Raw genomic sequence first — 11,446 nt, forward strand, 5'->3', positions numbered from 1 at the left:
TCCCCGTGGACACAGGTTATGGGGAGGAAGGCTTTACACTCCATTCGGGGGGCGAGAACATGCGACTGGACCAGAGTGACTGCACTGCCCGAGATGGCCCGGAACGGTTTTCCATTCACTTTCACTTCCACCTCTGGAACTCCAAAGGGAGGAAGGCTTTACACTCCGTTCGGGGGACGAGAACATGCGACTGGACCAGAGTGACTGCACTGCCCGAGTCCAGGATGGCCCGGAACGGTTTTCCATTCACTTTCACTTCCACCTCTGGAACTCCAACTGGCAGGTCGCGGTGCACAATGCAGCCTGCCAACCAGGTTCGTGCGGGACGTGCGGGGACTTCCGTTAACAAGGGCTCATTCCGCGCAGAGGGAGCCGCCGGCCTGCTTACTGGTCGCGGGGTGCCCTCCGGCACGCGCCGCTCCTGGACCACCCTCCGGGGAAATGGCGGCGCTCGCTCCCCAGCATCCCGGTGTTGGGCCGCATCCGCCAGCTCGACAGCCTCCACCAGCTCAGAGGTGGTGGTTGGGTTCCTCATCCCAACTGCCTGTCGGTGAGATCGGGGAAGGGCTCGGAGGAGACGGTCTATCACAATGCGCTCCACCACCTGACCAGCCGATGGAGCCCCCTCCAGCAGCCAGCCGTGAGTTCAGCTTATATTCCCACTCTTGGAAGTGCTGGGCGGCACAGATCGGGGATAGCCCCAGGCGGGCTTGAATTTCCTTCTTGACCTCCTTATATTGATCGGGGGAGGCGGCGGGAAGAGCGAAGTATGCACGCTGAGCTTCGCCCGTCAGCAGGGGAGCCAGCACCCGTGCTCAGTCGTCCCTATGCCATCCTTCCGTGGTGGCCTTTGCTTCGAACATTTGTAAGAAGGCTTCTATGTCATCATGAGGAGTCAGCTTTTACTCGGGGGTCCGGCAGCGGAACGCGTTGAGTGGCGGCAGCACACAGGGCACACAGAGCTCCTGCTCTGTCTCCCCTTGACAGGTGGCGAGGTGCTCAACGATTTGTTGCTGGCGGAATGCTAACCTCGGTGAGCCGCTGGAGGATTTCGTCCATGTTGGGGGAGGAGCGCTCGCCTGTGACAGAACCCGGAGACAAAAACAAGGAAAAAGGTGTGGTGAAGAAAATTGCTTGTCGGTGATTCTTCACTGATTTGCCTGCATTCTCCACCAGTGTAACGGGGTGAAGAATCACACGACAAGGAAATCTCAATCAATACCCCGGAGGGTGGATTTATTGGTGTGGTGGGTGATAGGGAGAAAGGTCCAGGTAGGTGCTCCGGTGCCGTGAGTGCTCTCTTCCATCTTCCCAGTGCAGAGGGTCCGTGCAGTGCTCCTGTGGGGCTGTTCGGTCACACGCTGCTATCTGTGGGAGAAATGAGAGGGTGAGTTAGTGCTTAGTCTCATGGAGAAGTCTCCTAGATGGCAGGGCTTGCGTGGCTTATGTGGCCGGCGCCTGATGAGCTGCAGCTGTGACCGATCAGCCTGTGATGAGGACGGGCAAGTGTTCCTTGCTTGTTTCCAGGGCGACGCTGATGAAGCTTCGGGGCGCTCGTCACAGCATGCATTTAGCCAAGCACATACGTAACATTGTTTTGGATGTTCAGAAAGTTCTGCTGCAAAATATACATCATAAAAGTTGTTCAATCAGGTCGTGACCTTATCCTTATACCTTTTGTTTTGTATCTTTAGGTTCCATGTTAAAAATGACAGCAAGTGAACCAGGACTAAATGCATCATTTTCTTGTTGGTCCAGAATAAAAAAATAAACAAATAAATAAAAAACACTCATCCCTAAAGAGACATTTCGCCATGCTGTTAGACTGTATTCATAAATGTAGACTTGATTTGTATACATATTTGGATCACACTTTATTTTAAGGTCCAATTCTCACTATTAGCAAACCATTAACTATGACTTTTGCCTCAATAAACTCCTAATTTGCTGCTTATTAATAGTTAGTACGGTAGTTGTTATGTTCAGGTATTGGGTAGGATTAGGGATGTAGAATATGTTCATGCACAATATGTGCTTTGTAAATATAAATTAACAGCAAATGTGTTAATAATAGGCATGCTAATAAGCAACTAGATAATAGTGAGCATTGGTCCCTAAACTAAAGTGTTACCAATGTTTGAATAGATTGGAAATATATTATTGCTTATTTTCCTCACCCACATGACCTTGGTTATGCTCTTTTCCTTTAGAATAATGTGCAATTGATAAATTATCAATTCTTACTTCAGATTCATGTAAGATAATTTGGTTGATTTTGATCAGTCTTGATTTTGAACTCTTACTATACTTCTTGCTGTTCAGTATCAGTGTCAACATAGTGGTAATGATTGAAATACACACAGCCTTTTTGCCTGGCTGAGTTACTGTCAACAAGGGTGTTGCATGGTATTTACTGTTGATCCTGTAAACGCCAGCCACAGCTCTTAGCCGATACTAAATGACTTCAGCCAATAAGAGTGCTGTAATTACCAAGCGATAAAACAGTGATGGGCCGTTGACAGCATACAGAGGGTTCTTCGGCTGTCAAAACTATTTAACCACCAACCACTGACCTCCTACTCATTGTCTACTCATTGCTAAAAGACCTCTCCTATGTGTCCATCAGCAGAGTTGTGTAAGGCCTTGTACGTGAAGTCAGCAGTGGCAGACATTTGATCGCTAAGTCACATGACCTGAAGTGAAATGTGTCCCACTCTGTGCGAGATATGTGTCAGCGCTAGAGAGACCGGGTCCCCAAGGCTTTAACACATGGACTGAGCTTCAGTAGTGCCTTTGTATTTACGACTCCATTAAGCACAAGGACATGACAGCATGTTAATATGGCTGTCCTTTGACTCTGCTCATCCTGATTTATATGGTGGGCGCTGTAGTTATTCAGGGCGCTAACAGAGTCACACCGACAAAAACCCTTGTAATAGGTTAAGGCAAAAATGGATGACATCCAGTCAATGCTAACAATTCTTGATGCCTAAAGGAAGACTATTAATACTGGCCTCCTGCGTGCGGCACATCTGCCTGTACATGCTAACACATTAATCGATTAGCTTCAGTAAGATCATTATCTACAACAATCTATTAACATCTCTATCCATGTTCCTTGAAACAGCATGAGCTGGACATCCACGGATAGCATTGATCTCATTAAAAATGGCATTGTATGCAAAGGTTATTTTGTTTCTTGTGAATGTTAAAAACCCATGATGGCCTAGTGCTAATTCTACAGCTTCCTTTTTTGGAGAACAAATCTATCAATCAATCAATAATAACTAGGGGTGTGCCATATCATACAGTCCACGATAACACCGGATACATTTTTACATGATAAAAAAGTGTCATATCGCGATATCAATGATATAGCTACGCAATGCCGTATTTACTAGGAATGCACCGAATGTTCGGCAGCCAAAATTATTTGGCCGAAAATAGCAAAAAAAGCTCTTTCGGTGTTCGGCCGAATAAGCAAAAAGACCGAATAAATTGTACTGAACAATGATGTGACGCTATCAAATAGAGGCGTGCACTAATGCAGCAAACATGACGGCAGTGTGCAAGCATTTAAAACTGTCAGAGAAAGATGCAAAAATTATTACAAGCACCGACAACAAGAGACCGTTTAGTGCTGCATCACATGTCTCCGGTGAGAAGAGGAAGGGGTGGTTGTTGCTGGTTACTGTATGATGATTAAAATCACGAAATGGCCTTAAACAATTAAATACACAGCAGAACATTGTTTTCTAATACACGCACGAATGTGTTCAAACAGCGCTGCACGAGCTCGCGGTGCTGTCTCGTTAGCCAGGGTTCAAAGTCCAGCGCAGGAAATCTTCGCTGAAACTGTGTCACTCATCAGTTGCTCAGTAACATTTTTATGAATATTTTTACAAGGCATGTGACAATGTGATACGTGGATCTTCCCAAATTAGTAATGAGAATGATTTATAAATCTGCTGCTGTCAACAAAAAGAAGCACTGAGGACTTCCTGTGGGTTTCCGTCAAAAAAAAATAAAAGCTCCATCAACATTCATAAATGTTAGTATTGTAATTTTACTGTTGTTCTATTAAATAAAATTAAAAAGTAAGACAATAATAATGATAATAATTACAACAGCTCTATTAATATATTTATTGTAACATTCACATATGGTGTTTAAATTGGGATCTGTAATATTTTCTAATGTTTTAAAATAATTCCTTTCTGCTCAGCAAGGCTGCATTTATTTGCATGCCTGATTCAAGAAGGGGGTCTCAAAAATGGCCACAAAATATTATTTTACTAACTTAATTAATTTTAAGTTAAATTGTGCTTTGTTGGTATAATGTCTGCTAGAATGTTAAAACATGTTCAGTGTTAAATAAGTATTTTTAAATTGTTGTTTTGTATTAGTGTACAATGTTTAAAAATAATAATTTATTATATGCAGTGTCCATTTCATTCATTTCACATTTAATATTGAAGGCATCCAAGTTATTTGACATATATGAATTATAATTTTTTTTAATTAACGCAATAGTTACTTTCCCTGGTAATTGGTTACTTTTATAATGATGTAACTCAGTTACTAACTAGTGACTATAACTAATGCATTTATTTGCATGCCTGATTCAAGAAGGGGGTCTCAAAAATGGCCACAAAATATTATTTTACTAACTTAATTAATTTTAAGTTAAATTGTGCTTTGTTGGTATAATGTCTGCTAGAATGTTAAAACATGTTCAGTGTTAAATAAGTATTTTTAAATTGTTGTTTTGTATTAGTGTACAATGTTTAAAAATAATAATTTATTATATGCAGTGTCCATTTAATGCATTTCACATTTAATATTGGAGGCATCCAAGTTATTTGACATATATGAATTATAATTTTTTTAAATTAACGCAATAGTTACTTTCCCTGGTAATTGGTTACTTTTATAATGATGTAACTCAGTTACTAACTAGTGACTATAACTAATAACTTTTTTTAAAGTAACTTGCCCAACACTGGTCACTACTATTGCACTATAATGCTGCTTCTGCCACCTTATGACAACAGATTTACACTTCGAATTAGGTAGTCTGTCATCAATGACAGTAGCTCATTGGAAAAGGATGGAAAATGCCCTTCATTGTGTTTGCACTAATAAATGCTGCTGCCTGCCAGCTGCAATCACCAATAAAACGTTGTTCCATATTTTTTCTATATCGTCATAAATATCATTATCGCAAATATTCTTGAAATATCGTGATATAATTTTGAGGCTATATCGCCCACCCCTAATCATAACCCTTACTAACCCAGCAATAATCTTATGGTAACTCCCCCATTCCTTCACTGAACCCTGAGCCTTAAGCCCAAAGTATACTTCTGCTGTCTGTGCACTGTCCGCGTGATGCAATTTTCAACATCAGAAGTGTCCGTAGACGTGCAGCCAATTTTTGTGCCCGCGTACAACAGTGTAGGCGTGAGGTGAATGTTGAGACAGAACAAGTCTACTAGGTGGTACTGTACATGTGTCAAACTCGTCTATCCACAGTTGAGTATATTTTGAAAGCTGTGTGACTGCGGCTGTGCGTGAGATGGAACGGAAAGCAGTAAGTGAAGTATATTTGGGCTTTTTCCTCCTATTCCTAACCTTAACCTGTAACTTCCAGTATGAAATCCTAACTCCAAGCCTTAGTTCTGATCCTTAACCTCATTCTGAATCCTGACCACTTACCCCTTCATTTATCCTGAATCCTAACCCTCAGCCTTTAGAACCTAATCCCATAAGAAACTGCACAGTAACTATTTTGGAGAATTCTTGGTCCATTTATATGAATTTCAGTCATGACAACTCTCAGGTTAGATTGTAAAATCATTATTAATGTAAATAGAATGTGCATAGGTATGGTCTTGATTTGCTACGCTGCTGTTGCTAGTAGACTTGCTTCTGTTAAATGCTTTGATCATAAAATTAAAAAGAAACATCCTGCTGCTGCTAGACAGAGGAAGATCCCCATAGCAGATCTAGGCAGGTGGTGCTGGGGAGGTGGTAGGCTAAGATGAAGACACGCATAGCACACAGACATACCATTCATTAAACACATCCTGATTATATAGGTATGCAGTAATAAATACATAAATGCAACTGGCTGAGAACATTAAATTGAATGAACCAATTAGAATGCAAGTAGCATTTCATGGCTGAACTATTCATCATTTGTATTATTTGATTCACACAAACAATTTACAAATTTCAGAAAATAAATAAATAAAATAATAAGTTCCATCCCTAACCCCATACCTAAACTGCCAATGGGTTCAAAACCAAGAAGCTTTCTGTTGGTCAACAAAGCTAATCTGCATGACCAATGTGAACTTGATGCAAGATGAAAAATAGTGACAAAGTCCCATATGAATGTGATGGGCCATACCACATACCTAACCCCAGCCTTTAATGTCCTACCCTAACCACTATTCCTAAAACCAACCTCTAACCCCAATACCCTGATCTAAACTTCCCAAACTATCCTTTTCCATATCCAAACTCCCAAAATCATCTCAATCTTAATTTGATGATTAAGATTCTCAATTCAGAAACATATACTCAGAATGGAGGCTAAGTGTCAAGGCTAAAAGTAGAAGGTAAGATACATGTACATTAGTGAAATTTGGTCCATTGTCAATAGCCTACCAAAGTATGAATCACAGCTCACACTGAAGTCAAATGAAGCAGCTTTCTATTGGTCAACATGGCAAATTTGGGTGACCAACTTGAACCTGATGTAGGGAAATCTTTTGCCCTCATGCAAAATTGCTAATTGTGCAGATTCCCATTGAAATGACTTGACTTCAACTTTCAAAATTCACTGAATGCTGTGAAAATTAGCTGTGACCATACCTTTAGGATGTAGGATGGATAGAAGTAGTAGGTAAAGCCAGGGGTTAGGATCAGAGTTTTAAGAAATTGCATTGTTGTAGAGCTGCTAAACATGCTCTGCTTACATGCAAATCACATTTTCAAATGCTACATTATAACAAGGTGTTGCTTTATTCTTTTACTACATATGTGTAGTGTGTGTCTTCAATCCGAGGGAACATTCTGAAAGCAGCACCTCACAACACTATGTGGTTATCAGTCATATGGCAGCTGCTGAAACAGTCTAGCCTCTGAGTGAGGCTGGAGGGGGGGAGCAGAGGTAGACGGGAAGCAGATTTGTTCCAGTCATTTATCTTTCAGGTGTGTGCACCCCAGCGGCCCACCAGGCCCCAGCAGTCTGGCTTTGCCGACTGGATGTGTCTGCCTCATGCTCTGCAGAGCCTCATTAAAGACCTCTCATGCTGCAGAATCACTACCCATCTGCTATTTTATACAGAGGTTACATGAGGACCTCCCAAATACATACACAGACAAGTATGTACCAGTGAAAACGGTACTTGGCGGAAATGCCGCAGGAATTCAGACACCTCTTTGATTCAGTAGAGACTGTCACATCTCTGTGTGAAAATTAAAAAGAAAAACAAACAGTCTCAGCACTGTGAGGTAAAGCTACTGTACTTTATTGCTCTAATCACCTGAAATGAACCCCCAAATTACATTCCGATTGTGTTGTTCAGGAGAGCATGGCAACTTGGAGCCGAATAATGAAAAGCAATGGCGGTTGTTCTTCTGTGCGACTCAACAGCTCAGAGGGGCCGTGTGCAGATTAAGAGAAAATTAAGTCATCCTTCGCAGAACACAAGCCCTACATCAGCAGCGTGGGAGCCCTCTTGCCCTACTCCCCGAGGATGAGTTCGGCAGGTTTTGAAGGTGGCTGTGATGTCTGGAACCACCACTGAAGCCCAGTCACGGCACCCAAGAGACTCTCCAAAGATTCGCTTCAGAGCCTGTCCAAATCAAGTGCATTTCACGGAGCCACAGAGAAGTACAAACTAATCAAAACTGTTGCCATTCTAGATGGCTGGTTTTCCTATCTGCACGACTGTACAGTTTTAATCCATCAAGTATTTGTTGCTTCAGTGTAGGAACTTCTGAGTCAACTTTTTCACTTCACTTGAATTGAGTTTATAATTGAATACTTGGATGGTTCCAAGTGACAGATCACAGTCAACCTTGGGAATGGGATTTTCTTGATGATTGTAATGTTGCTTAATGGGCCAAATAATAATATTTATGGTAACATTTTAGTATAGGGACCAATTCTCAGTATTAACTAGTTGCTTAATAGCATGCCTATTATTAACATATTGGCTGTTTATTAGTACTTATAAAGCACATATTCTGCATGACCATATTCTACATCCCTAATCCTACCCAATACCTAAACTTAACAACTACCTTACTAACTATTGATAAGCAGCAAATTAGAAGTTTATTTAAACAAAAGTTGGCAAAAGTTAATGGTTTGTTAATAGCGAGAATCGGACCTTAAAATAAAGTGTGACAATAATAATAATAATAATAATAATAATAATAATTTCCAGTTTAAAATGCAAATTGCAAATTCTTTAAAATGTTATATTTGTATGAATGTTGGTTTAATATGGTTTAGAAAAACATTACATTTTTACATTTCATTATTTTCAAATAAGGTAAAAGGTATTTATTTATTTGTATTTATTTATTTTTACAAAGTCAGTTCAGTTCAAATATCATGAATTATTAATTTATCAATATAATTAAATGTTTTGGGGGAATACACCACACAACATTTTACAACGTGAAATAATTTTCCCTTCAAAATGTCAAATAATAAAATATACCAAACTAACAGTAAGCTGAACATGTAAATTACAAGTAAATTTAGTTGAAAGTTGAAAGGTTTCTGTGTCTAATCTCAGTGTACTTTCAAAACCTAAAAAGAACTGCAATATGGGACATATCATTACACCAGTATTGTGATAATACTCTAATAAATTATCTACAGCATATGAAGATCTGATTTCTATCTCCTCTCTCTATATATCACTGTTATCAGAAAATAAATATTTCTTTGTCAGTGGGGAGCTAATCTAGTGTGATAAAGCAAGGGACTTCTGAATGAATGCTATAAATACCACTTGCCTCTGATATGAGGCATATTAGACATAAACTGAGGGAGCGATCATGAATCTCAGCGTACAATCCCATGATCCAGCGCAGCTTCCAGAAAAATTGACCTCAGTCATTAGCCACCTGGTGCTAACTCTTCCTATGTAATTAACTACAGTTCATTTGCCCATTTTGTTTTCCTCACCTACTCTGGGATACTTTCCACATTCCCTCCCACTGCTCAAGTAATTGAATGTGTTGCCGTTGTAATGGGCAGGAATACAAAGCATTTTATCGGAATTAGCCATGGATCCAACCTAGAGAAAATATATCTGTTTATTATTTAATCATAATCTGAAAGTAGAAGCTAAACCGAAATTGTAAATTCTCATATCATAATCATGATATTAGCCACATTAGTGATTTTAGTTTGTTATAAGAGAAGTGAAAACCAGTGACATTTGATGTCATTTGATTTAAGAGATACAGTAGAGGGCAACTGTTTCAGGGAATACAATTCAGACCTAAATTTGATCTGTTTGTCACATAAAGCTATTGTATAGCCCGTTTTGTTACTGTTAACTAAAAAGAGAAGAGAAGAGAAGAGAAGAGAAAATAAATTTTTGGTAATTGAAATAAAGCTGAAATAAAAGAAAATAAAATAAAATTATTAGATAAAACACTTAAACTTAAAATAAAAACTAGAAATGCCTTGCCTTGACAATTAACTGAAATAAATAATTGCTTGCTTGAATTTTTTTAATTACTAAATGGTAAATACTTAAAATGAATCTAAATAGAAATATACAAAATAAAATGAGAAAAGCACATAAATAAATAAAATATAAAAAGAAAAGCTAATTTGGAATTTTAATAAATACTTAAATATATATAAATATTTTTTATTTATACAAATATAAATAATACTATATTATTTAATAAAAGTTTATGGTGCTGTTTTAATGCTTAACAGTCCTCGTTCATTTTTCACTGCAAAACATACTCATTTGTGTTTCACAGAAGCAAGAAACCCATTTGTGTTTTAAGCAACATAAAGGTGAGCAAATGATGACAGAATTTCCATTTCTGCATAAACTATTCCTTTAACAAAGATTTATGTGGCTTTTAGTCCCTGCGGGAGTCCCTTTGTCTGGGTAACAAATGGATAGAGTCACCTAAAAAACACTAATAAAATACCTTCGCTAAGATGAATGTGCTCTTCACACTGGCACAAGTTACTCCTCCCACAAAAAAAAGGCTCATTTTAAAAGCAGAGGAGATAACAAAAATTGTAGGTTGCTGCATGAATCATCTGAACAGCAGTAGAGGCAGCTTAACATTTGAGCTACTGGTAAAAGACCAAGGATCAACACTGATAAAACCTATATTGATGCACATTAGCTGATAACTCATGTCTTCTTCTAATTTAACCCCTGCCTAATTTAACTCTGGTGTAATCGATCCTCTCATTATGACAGATCTAAAGTTTGGTTTCGTCCACATCCAACGTGCTGTTGAGAAAGGAGGTGTCACCGTGTGACCCCCCTTCTGCCTAAAGACCAATTAAGCCATCGATTTTCCTTTTTGTACTTCAACTGCTATTGATTGCACTGTGTCGTCTAAAATTACCCGAGCTAACATCGTATCCATTTCCACAAGCCAGTCTGACACAGAAAGCTGCCCTTCCTATTCACATACACATATATAAGCACATGCAGGAATCATGTAGCATTGTGTTCCACATTTCACTGGGTGGCTGATGTATGCGACAAACACAGAGCCTGAAAGCTGCAGGGTGCTTTAAAATGCTGCTGTATAATAAGACACAGCTGAGGTATATAAAGCACACATCAGTCATACAGAAACAACTGCGAGCTGTGTGTATTAAGCATTGGTATTGCTGTACAACGCTTGCTCTTGCAGCTTAATTGAAGGTCTGGATCATTTAACTGAAGGAAATATAACTTCATATGCTGATTTTTCTCAGGTGCTGTTATCTACTAATGAATCCCAACTTCACTGCTTATTAAAAGTGGAGGTAAAATGCAATCCGTTCTGATTTTTTTTTTATCTCCTGCAGACAATCTTCTTGATATATTCACTGTGATGCCATTGTGTGACTTCCAGCACTATGCACACATGAAGACACTGCAGTGTTTAGTTAGGAGCAGAACCACATGGAATCAGTGCCTGCAGAACTCCACAGAAGCGCAGCGGATTTGGAGGGAACTGGAATGTTTGTCATTCGCAAAGTTCTACACATTCCCCACTCTTGGTTAATTTCATTATGCTTTTAGAATATAGTAATCTCAGATGTGTTTATTTATTTTTTATCAAGTTTGAAATCTTTCTGCAGATTTCTTCCCAAAAATAAGTATACAAATATTAATTAATTTTAAAGGGGTCATATGATGCTGCTAAAAAGAACATTATT

This window comes from Sinocyclocheilus grahami, unplaced genomic scaffold (assembly GCF_001515645.1).
Source record: "Sinocyclocheilus grahami isolate Dianchi unplaced genomic scaffold, SAMN03320097.WGS_v1.1 scaffold353.1, whole genome shotgun sequence".
In the NCBI taxonomy this organism is placed as follows: domain Eukaryota; kingdom Metazoa; phylum Chordata; class Actinopteri; order Cypriniformes; family Cyprinidae; genus Sinocyclocheilus; species Sinocyclocheilus grahami.